At 43.0% G+C, this 11,450-nt stretch overlaps 1 pseudogene; it reads right to left on the reverse strand.

The window, feature by feature from the left end:
• Positions 1-8,428: 8,428 nt before the first annotated feature.
• Positions 8,429-11,400, reverse strand: LOC136537381 (protein FAR1-RELATED SEQUENCE 5-like; annotated as a pseudogene).
• Between the last annotated feature and the right edge of the window lie 50 nt (positions 11,401-11,450).

An 11,450-nucleotide genomic window follows, 5' to 3' on the forward strand; every position in this document is an offset into this window, starting at 1 on the left:
GCCATCGATTCTAATTTCATATCTACTGCTTGCTTCTTAGGGTTTCATATCTCTAGATATATATTGTAATTATTCATATATTCAATCTATTCTGTCATGCAGTGAGTTAGTGTTTTTGAGGTCACTTTAGCAGTTGTTAGTTAACTCAGGGCCAAGCTCGCGAGTACGGATTGAGGCCAAGCCTCAGAAGTGATAGTTGGCAGAATTCTTATTAGTGACAGCAGTTTGCTTCAACTCTAGCAAGGGCTCATGTGAAGAATGCTAGAGGTGGTCTAGGTGATGAGGATCCAAGGCCTCTGTCTCGCTTGCCTACTGAGGTGAAAGGCAAGGCAAAGAAGTTGACGATAAAGAAGCAAAAGTATGCAGATGCTGATACTAAGAGAGCAGCTACAGTTGCAGCCATCGTAGAGCGTGCAGAGAGAGGAGGAGCCCAAAGTGTTCGCATAGCAGACCAGCTTTCACCAGCTTAGAGGGCCACCATCGAGTAGGTTGAGCATCGTCATGGTAGTCCAGCTGGGACTATCATGCTTGAAGGACGGCGGGTCACTTTAGAGTAGAGTTAGCCTTAGAGGGAGCCACAGCAGCAAACACAGCCAGTAGAGTAGTCAGAGGGCACCTAGCAGACAGAGTAGACTCAGGAGACAAAGCAGGCTGAGAAGATAGAGCAGACACCTCAGCCATAGTTACGACGCTCTAGTTGTACTCATGCTCAGGTGACACTAAGGCTAGAGACACAGCGGAGGGGTTCTCGTCCGCCTCCCAAACCACAGGGTCTGCCTCTCGTGACTCACCTGGACTTGAGGGCAGCCACAACCAAGCAGGTGTAGTAGCTCATGTTTGTGTAGTTTGAGAATTGGTTCCCACCATGGAGGGATGAGCATGCTTTAGAGGATTTCTATATACCACTGCAGGAGGACTTCTACAATGCTTATCTGAATAGTGGTGTGGCATTCAGATCTCAAAGGATTTGCTCTAATGAGTCAGTTATTGCAGCAACAAGAGAGCAGATCCGCCCTCACCTATCCTATCTACTAGGGCTGATAGACATACCTGGATGTACTGGCAGATATGTTCCATCTTGAGCCCGTGAGTTCTATGCTACTCTTTGGATTGACCCAGGCCACATGTTTATTCACTTTGTATTCAGAGGCCATGACTATAGGTTGATGAGCTTCAGGGTTAGAGAGATCCGTAGGATTTTAGAGGCACCCATCCATCTACATGAGGTTTGCTATGGTTAGACAGAGCCTCCTAAATAGCCTCACGGTGGTCTTGTGCCTCCTATAGACTTGGTCTGACCTTACTTCATAGAGCCTTTTAGCGAGGGGTCGAACAGGACACCGAGAGATCTTACTCCTACAGCGAGACTACTTGATGCTATCATGAGAAGGACCCTGCCCTCGAGGATGGGCTATTGCGAGGGATTGACTCGCATTCAACTATGGTTAGTGAACTCCCTGATCCAGCAAAGAGTGTTTGATATCTAGGATGTTATTCTATCACAGATGGAGGACACTCTTGCAGAGAGGTTCAGAGGCCATCGTTAGCTGCCTTATGCTCACTGGATTACATTCTTGATTTGTAAGGTAGTTACAGTGAAGTCCCTAGAGACTATGGCTGAGTACACAAGAGTTACTATAGAGTTTCCACCATATAATATGACTCAGATGCTCTGTCATAGTTGAAAGGTCCTAATGGCTAGAGGGGGGGTGAATAGCCTGATAAAAATTTATACAACAACACTTAACAAAATAGTTAGACAATTATAAGATGAAGCAAGTATTGCGCTAGCCTACTCAAAATGCAAGCCACCTACCACAATTCTAGTTTAAATAAAATCTATTCACACAATAGCTATGATACTACCCTATGTTAGTGTGCTCTCAAAGGCTAACTAAAGAGCTACACTAACCAAGCAAGCAAGCTCTCACAGCTAGCTACACTAAAGAGCTTGACAACTAGTTTACAGTAATGTAAAGAGAGTGATAAAAAAGGTTATACCGCTATGTAGATGAAGGAACCAATTAATCACAAGGATGAATAACAATGGAGATCAATCACCTCGGAATCAATGATGAACACAATAACTTTTTACTGAGGTTCACTTACTTGCCGGCAAGCTAGTCCTCGTTGTGGTGATTCACTCACTTGGAGGTTTACACGCTAATTGGCTTCACACACCAAACCCTCAATAGGGTGCTGCACAACCAATACAAGATGAGGATCATATAAGCCACGAGCAATCCACTAGAGTACCTTTTCGCTCTCCACTGGAGAAAGGTCAAGAACCCCTCATAATCACCACGATCAGAGCCGGAGACAATCACCACCCTCCGCTTGATGATCCTCGCTGCTCCAAGCCATCTAGGTGGCGACAACCACTAAGAGTAACAAGCGAACCCCACAGCAAAACACGAACACCAAGTGCCTCTAGATGCAAACACTCAAGCAATGCACTTAGATTCTCTCCCAATCTCACAGAGATGATGAATCAAGGATGGAGATGAGTGGGGGGTTTTTGGCTAAGCTCACAAGGTTGCTATGTCAATACAAATGGCTAAGAGAGTGAGCTTGAGCTGGCCATGGGGCTTAAATAAAAGCCCCCATGAAATAGAGCCATTATACCCCTTCACTAGGCACAACGCGGGGTGACCGGACACTCCGGTCATATTGATCGAACACTGGACCTCAGCGTCTGATCACGTGACGTGTGCCACGTGTCCCCTCTCTTTAAATACTAAACATCCGATCTCAACGGTCATATGATGACCAGACGCTGCAGCTCAAAGTGACCGGACGCTGAACCCTCGGCGTCCGGTCGTTTCCAATAAGCATCCAGAAATGATTTTCACGACCGGACGCGTCTGGTCATGCTCGACTGGACACACCCAGCGTCCGGTCACTCGGCGACTCCTCTGTATGTGGCCATGTCAGTGTGACCAGACGCAGCCAGCCAACGTCTAGTTGTTTCAGCGCCAGCATCCGGTCGACTACCGACGCCGCACTTTTTCTGCTGCTACTGATCGGACGCGTTGGTCCTTCAGAGACCAGCGTCCGATCACTTATAGTGACCTCCATCTTTTTTATCTAGGGCCTTGGTGGCACTGTCGGACTGTCCGCACTCTACGGGCGGACACTCCGCCGGTGAAGATCCTAACCCATGCTTAAATGTGCCAACCACCCAGTGTATCACCTTGTGCACATGTGTTAGTATATTTTCACAAACATTTTCAAGGGTGTTAGCACTCCACTAGATCCTAAATGCATATGCAATGAGTTAGAGCATCTAGTGGCACTTTGATAACCGTATTTTGATATGACTGTCACCCCTCTTAATAGTACGGCTATCAAACCTAAATGTGATCACACTCTTTAAGTGTCTTGATCACCAAAATAAAATAGCTCCTATCATTTATACCTTTGCCTTGAGCCTTTTGTTTTTCTCTTTCTTCTTTTCAAGTCCAAGCACTTGATCATCACCATGGCATCACCATCACCATGTCATGATCTTCATTTGCTTCACCACTTGGAATGTGCTACCTATCTCATAATCACTTGATAAACTAGGTTAGCACTTAGGGTTTCATTAATTCACAAAAACCAAACTAGAGCTTTCAACAGTGCAGCGAGGACACCTAGCCAGCCATGTCATCACCTAGAGATGCCAAAGACTGCAGCCCAGCAGGATGAGATCATCAGAGGTATAGCAGCGACAGAGAAGGAGCAGCTAGATGCTCAGTAGGATGGTATGGTCGAGAGCGACCTCAGTGATAGTTTAGATGATGACTACCAGGCTATCCCTCAGATGCCTCCTCGATGACATGACAGTGATGCCAGTGGCTCTAGCTCAGCTCCACCATAGCCACCACAGACAGATTCCGCTCTCCTTGCTATACTTGAGCAGATAAGGTAGGATCAGGCACGTTAGGCCTAGGAGACTATAATAGCCCTAGCACAGGTTTAGGCCAGACTTGACGAGTTCCAGTGACAATGGTAGGCCATATAGTAGCAGCAGCAGGCCATGCAGCAACAACAGCTCCTGATCTAGCAACAGTTACTTAGATTCATGCAACATATTGTTACTACTATTGGGTCTACATAGCCACAACTTATACCTCAGCTCGGCTAGCCTATCACCACCATAGTGACTCTAGCTTTATAGCCCAGTGGGCTTTAGAGTTAGGGACAGTCAGCTATACAGTTTGCTTCACCTACAGAGCAGGTGTTCTAGTGGTTTGCTTCGCCAGTGGTAGCCCCACACTTCACACCTATTGTTACGGGCTTTACACCGTCTTAGAGCTCCTTAATGCTTGTGACTGACACCCTAATTTCTAAGAGCCTTGGTGCTACTTTCAGTGAGTCGACAGGGCAGCCTACACCGCTAGAGCTACATGTCCCTAGACCTTCCACCATTGCTCTAGTCACTAGGACTATATAGATGTTTCCTTTATCTGTTGCATCATCAGAGCCCCCTGCTTTAGTGATACCTGTAGAGTCCTAGGGCGTACCAGTTCTAGATCCGACCCAGACCACTTCAGTGTCACTTCTAGTGACAGAGGGTCAGATAGCTTAGAGCTCAGGATCAGAGGATGATGCTACCTAGTTTCAGATCGCTCACCGCACCTTAACACCCGACTCGTCTGCTCCAGCCTCGCCGACCGACCCTTAGGTTTTGGTGCTTAACGCTAAAGAGGGAGAGAGATCGAGTATGATTAGATCTAGGAGGACGTTATATCTAGGGGAAGCATATTTATTATATTTGGCTTTTTATATGTGTGATACATTACTATGCATTCATATTTACTTTCATGCATCGAACTACATAAGTGTGATTATGATATTTATGTGATATGTGACATGTGTGCTCTCTACTTTGATCTTTATATATGTCATGTCACTTCATTATGCTCATTTAGTTTGCTTCCACGTTTTCCTTCGATTCAAATGAGCTTTATTTCTTATACTCATGCTTATTTCATATCTATTGAGTATATCATGTTGGCTTAGGTCATATAAGCATGCCTAACTCTTTTGTTCTTATTTTTAAAAAGCTTATATGAACCAAGCATGTTGAAAACCTCATCTCTTTTACATACTCGATGTTGTATTGTCATCAATCATAAAAAATGAGAAGATTAAAAGCATCTAGGCCTCTAGTTGGATTTTGGTGATTAATGATAATATGAGATTATTATGACTAACGTGTGTTTTGCAAAGACAATTAAGTTAGGTCATGGTAATGGCAATTGATTGGGTAATCATGGTTGTCATGCCCCTACGATGGAAATCGTTTCGGTTTTCAAAGAATGGATGAAAAGGTTAAGGACAGACTAGTTCTAAGTGTCATTTGGTGTTGAAGAGACACTTAGAGTAGTTTAGAACTTTGTTTTTCCTTTGACCGTACTATTAAGGGGAACATAGACTAGTAGCTTGACCTATGTGAGTCTAGTGGGTTAGGTGTGGTGCACAGTTATTAAATCTAGCACTAGGTAGCTCCTAAAAAGCCCTTAGATCAATTGGAGCAAACTTCATTCACAAATGATTATGAGTTGTAAGTGAATGGAGGGTCAAATATTAACCGAACGCTGGTTCCGGTGTGACCGGACGCTGGCGCAGAGTCCGGTCAGTTTATTTGATAAGGTGAAGTCGTTTGGATACGACCGGACGCTGAGTGAAATGTGATCGGATGCAGGGTGCAAGAGTCTGGTCAACTCTAGTAAGGTTCCAGAGAGGGAGAATCCTGATTGGACGTGTCCGGTCAGTGCTGACCGAACGTTGGTCATGTTCCGGTTACTGACCAAACGCTGAATAGCGAAGCGACCGGACTCTAGGCTCCAGCGTCCGATCAACATTAGTAAGGGTCCAGAGAGTAGTTTTCATGACCGGACGTGTCCGGTCATAACTTAACGGCTCTGTGGTAGGGAGAACTGATCGGAGCGTTCGATCACTTTGACCGAAGCATCTGGTCGCCCCGCAGAACGTTGACGCAACCTCCTAACGGTTCGTTTTGAATGAGGGAATATAAATACTTCCTCTATTCATCCAAGAGAGGTCTCTTGTCTATTTGATCAGCTGAGAAACATCCTTGAGAGTGTTTTAGAGAGTAAGAGCCTAGTGAGGTGATTAAGATTTGAGAATCCAAGATTAAGGCCTCATTAATGCAAGGAGAGTAGCAAGTGTGCATCCACACTTCTTATTAGACTTGTTGTGGTTAAGCGAGAGTTCGTGCTTATTACTCTTGATGATCGTCATCACCTAGATGATTTGGTGGTGATCAGGAGTTTGGTGATCATCTGGTGGAGCATATGGATGACCTAACTCAAGTTGTGAGCGGTTATGGATGATTCACCATGACGGAGTATCAAAGAATCAACCCATAGAGAGTACTTGATCCTTGTGCAGAATAAGGGGTAGCTAGACCCTTGCACGGGTGCTCTAACGAGGACTAGTGGGTAGTGGCGACTCTCCGATACCTCGGCAAAATATCGCCGCGTTCATTCTTCTTTCTTTACTTTGAGCATTTACTTTTGAGTAATTCAATTCTTGTCTTTACATTCTTAGAATTGCCATGCTTGAGTATGATTGGAACTCAAGGTGCTAAACTTTTATGCGGTAAATCATTAGAAACACATTATAGGCCCAAGGGGTGAAGTGAGCTAAGTGTAGATTTTAATTATTGCAAAGAATTTTAGAATTAATCCAATTCACCCTCCCTCTTGGACATCTTGATCCTTTCAGCATAGAACATCATATGTATAATATGTAAACATCACAAATATCATAAAAATATAAAATAAAATAATAAAATTAGTGAAGTAATTAATTAGAGTCAAATGAAAAGAAAAAAATATGCTACCGAACATCACAAAATATATCTTAGAACATCAATTATATGCGTACTAAACATCACAAAAATACATCGTAGAAAAATAACACTTCTACTTACGAACATAAAAAAAATACATCATAGAAAATCACCTATATACTACACGAACACCACATACATCATAAAATATAAAAAATAAATAAATTAATTAGAGTCAAATAACACAGAAGAAAAGATGCAAAATAAAAACATGAATAACAAAATAAAAATAGAAAATAAAAACTAAAATGAAAAAAATCTACACGAAACATAAAAAAATAAAAGGGAAAGTAAATAGAAGAAAAGAAAACATGAAAACAAAAAATGAAATAAAAATAAATAAATAAAATAAAGAATGAAAAGACGAATCAAGGCCACACCACATAATAAGAGGGAAAAAGGAAAAATGAAGATAATTGAATGAAAGGAAAAAAGAAAAGAAAACTACACAGTAAACGTGGGGGAAATGATCCCGAATGCCCACGATAGATCACATGGGCTGCGTCCTTAGGGGCAACTTAGCCCACAAGATAAATCCTTGTGGGGCACGACTCTGATCGGCGCCTTGTGCAAGGCATCTAGAAAATATCCTGAGGATACTACGATATCTGTTAGATATATATGATCTCAAGATTCCTGTAATTAGTTATTACTTTTCGGTTATCTCTTAGATTTAACCGATTTGTAACCCTGCTCCCCGGACTATATAAGGCGGGCAGGGACCCTCTCCAAACACACGCAATATTATACGATAGCTAATACAAACCAACATACCACAGGAGTAGAGTATTATGTCATACTGACGGCCTGAACCTGTCTAACTCATGTGTCTATGTTGCCTTCTTGTTCTTGATTTTATGCTCCCCTGTCAATCAATCTATCTTCGTAGGATACTCCTCGGAACACTGCCGACGATATTCGGTAGACAGTAAATAAAAAATAGAAAGAAGAATTAAACAACACGGAAAAAGTAAAAGGAAAAGAAAAAAAATAGAAAAAAGAAAAGGAAAGAAAAAAAAGGTAAAACTCACGTACCTGCTTCGGACGAAACGGCGGACAACGCGTGCGGGATCACGGAGGGCGCTTCGGCGTGGGCCACCCTCGTCCTTGTGTGTGTGTGTGTGGGGGGGGGGCAATCTGGATTCTCTGACTTTCTTCAGAAAAGTCACAAGTGACTTTCTCTATGCCTGATGCCGTCTATTTGCGATCCAACGGTGGCTGTGCATCTCAGCCTCCCACTCCCAGCCTGCCTAGCCCAAACGTTCACACCAGTCCATATAAGGCCCATTTCGTGGCCGAGGAAGATCATGCAGTTTACAGACCAGTGTAAACGTAGGCAGTTTAGTGCATAACGAAAATATTTTTAACGGTTCCATTCTAATAAATAAATTCCATCAATGGTGACCACTACAGCATATAAATGTTTGCCTTTAGCCAGAGAACTATCGAGGCTAAATACCAAAATAATATCCATTAAAGCAATCCATTAGCACACAGGTGCTCAACTGTCATCCCAAAAGAACAAAATGTCTGATATACGAGAGCAGCAACTAAATTAAACACCTAAAAGAAGTTCTTGAACGGCATGTCATCAATTTCACTAGGACCCTGCAAAGGCAAATGATAAATTAGAAAAGCAAAGAGAAATAATAACACTAGCTCTACAAAATTTAAGAGGAGCAATAGAAGTACCGTCATCAAATCTGTGAAGCTAGTGAATGCAAAGGAATTCTGGGCTTCATGAGTACTGTCCAATAACACTTGAGTTTGTGCATCACCATCATTCTGGGCTTCATGAGTATTGTCCAACAACACTTGAGTTTGTACATCGCCACCATTCGCTTCATGCTGCATAAAACGTACGTCTTGTTTTTTTAGCAAGAAGTAATAAACTACGACACTATATTGCAAGTTTTCAGCAACATACATTAGAATTATCTGTCACTTTCTTTTTGTACTTTCGCGTCTTGTCAAGCCAATTTCTATGCCGCTTTGAACTTCTTGGTTGAACCTCCTTTTTCTTAAAGCGGGCAGCACTAAGCAATTCTTCAGCTTGTTCAACGTTAGGCTGGACATTATATGTATCACACGAGATACCTGTAGATGCACTGAATTTGTCCTGTAGTTGTTTACCAAGGCAATCAAGTGCATTGTCAACCAAAATGCAACATTCTGGATCGCTTGCAGCTGGATATGCCAAATTCAGGAACTTTTTAGAAAGAAATTTGTAGCGAAGCATAGCATCTAATTTCGGATCTTCAATTATGCTCCTTCCTGTGTTGTCTTGGATAGGTCCATACTTTGCTTCCCTTGTCCAACGCTTCAGCACATAATGGTCAGGCAAGAACTTGATGTTCATCAAGTCAAGAACTTTCAAAGCATGGCTGCACAATACACCGGTCCTTGCAAACTGCCCACAATTACAAGAAGCCGTTTGCTCTGAGGGATCACCAACAACTACACGTTCTATTTCAGAACTTAAATCACCATCAGACCTCACAATTGCTACAGCATATGTGTTATTTTCTTTCAATTTTCTAGCACACGCAGCCATGGATCTTTCATATTCAGCCTGGAATGCTTCAAATATTGGGGGAGTGTAAAGTTTGCTAGCTTGCACTAACATAGGTGTCCTCATTCTTAATCTAGGTAGTTTTTTTCTGGCTTCAAAATCTTCTTCTAATTCCTTATTTCTTTTTCCTTGCACTGCCCTCTCAAAATGCTTTAGGAATCGAATGATGTCAAAATTTGATTTTAGATGATCTTTTAAATCACTGTTGAAACTCTCACTTAATTGTGTGCTTCTCATTCCCAATGTGAAAACCTCCCTCATGTGACATTCGGCCCATTTTTCCTTTAACTTGTAGATGCTATCGAGCCAAGATGCCTTCTTCTTCTCCACCTTATTTCTCATAATGTTAAATGCTTCTTCGAAGGCCGACTTGTCCTCAATGTTATACATGCAAAAACTAAAATCTGAAAGAATATGAGATTCTTCGTCCTCTTCCTTTTTTTTATTACACAAGTGCTTGACAGCATTTTGCATTATGTGATAGGTGCACAATCCATGCCATGCTTCTGTGAATACAACTTGGATAGCATTTCCCATTGCTGTATCTTGGTCAGTAAATATAGTTCTAGGTTGTTTTTCATTGTGTGCGGTTAGAAATGCCTTAAATAGCCATGTAAAAGAGGCACATGTTTCATCAAATAGAAGGGCAGCTCCAAAAATGACAGTCTCCCTAAATTGATTGAAGCCAACAAATACACCGAAAGGCCTGTATTCTTTGTTTGTGCCAAAAGTAGTGTCGAATGTCACCACATCACCAAAATGAGCATAATCAACTAACATCTTAGCATCTGCCCAAAATATATTGGTTATGTGTTCTTCCGCGTCCAATTGCATAGCATAGTGGAAAGAAGGGTTCTCAGACATCTTGTCTTGGAAATACTTTAACATGCTTCCTGCCTGACCATATGCCAACTCCCTTTGGCGCCTGCCCTGCAAGTAATTTTTGTGATCACGACAAGTATAGCTAAGATTCATTCGTCCTCCAACTTGGCGACTAGCCAACTCATGTGCAGCTTTTGGCCAAATTCCAGAATCATCAGCTATCTCAATTTCAAAAGCTTGCACTTCTGAAATTTTTCTCTACGATGTCATCAAATGGAAGGTTTGAGGCAAGTGGAGCACATGATTGTGTTCAAGAATCAGATCAAACACTTCATAATTCCCTGTCACTCGATCCAATGTAATACCCATACGAACTAGACAACATGTTCTTGTTTCAGCTCGAGGATTTTTTGCGACATGATCTCTCCTATCTCGTGCTCGACAACCTTCCTTGGCACACACATATCTACACGAAGTTACCCTTTTATCACATTTGCTTTCATTTGCGTACCGTTTTCTGACCTCAAAACCTGCATGACCCCCATAATCTACCCAAAATGACCAAGCATCATCCAAGTTTCTGAAAATCTGACCAATACGAGGTACCCAAATTGGAGTTGCATTCTCTCTGTGTGAAACAAATACATGGTCATTGCTACAATCTGGAAGTAAACAGAGGGGGAAAAATCGAATGTAAGCATAACTTACTCGATGGGTTGCGCCATTAGTATCACAGGAAGGATGAGCAAAATGAGACGCCGATCATCACCCAGTTCACAACTCGCCGGCAAGCGCGTCAACCACCACTCCGCCAATCACGACTACACGTTCGGTCACAGCATGAGTCTTGCTTGCCGCCCTCACATCGCAGCTCCGGACGAGGATGTCTCGCTCCACGGCGCGACGACTGCGGCGGGCGTGACGAGTGGAGCAGACGCAAGGGCGAGCGCGACCTGGCGGCGGCGGCAACGCAGACGCGGCAAAAACCTTCGCTCGGTGATTTTTCGCGCGTAAAGAAGTCTCCGAGCGGCAAAATATTGGTCGAGCATCCCTGAGCCACGATGTGGGCCTTACTTGGGCTGGTCTCAACGTTTGGGCTGGGCAGGCTGGGAGTGGGAGAGCTGAGATGCGCAACCACCATTGGATCGTAAATGGACGGCATCAGACATAGAGAAAGTCACTTGTGACTTT

This window comes from Miscanthus floridulus, chromosome 2 (genome assembly GCF_019320115.1).
Source record: "Miscanthus floridulus cultivar M001 chromosome 2, ASM1932011v1, whole genome shotgun sequence".
NCBI lineage: Eukaryota > Viridiplantae > Streptophyta > Magnoliopsida > Poales > Poaceae > Miscanthus > Miscanthus floridulus.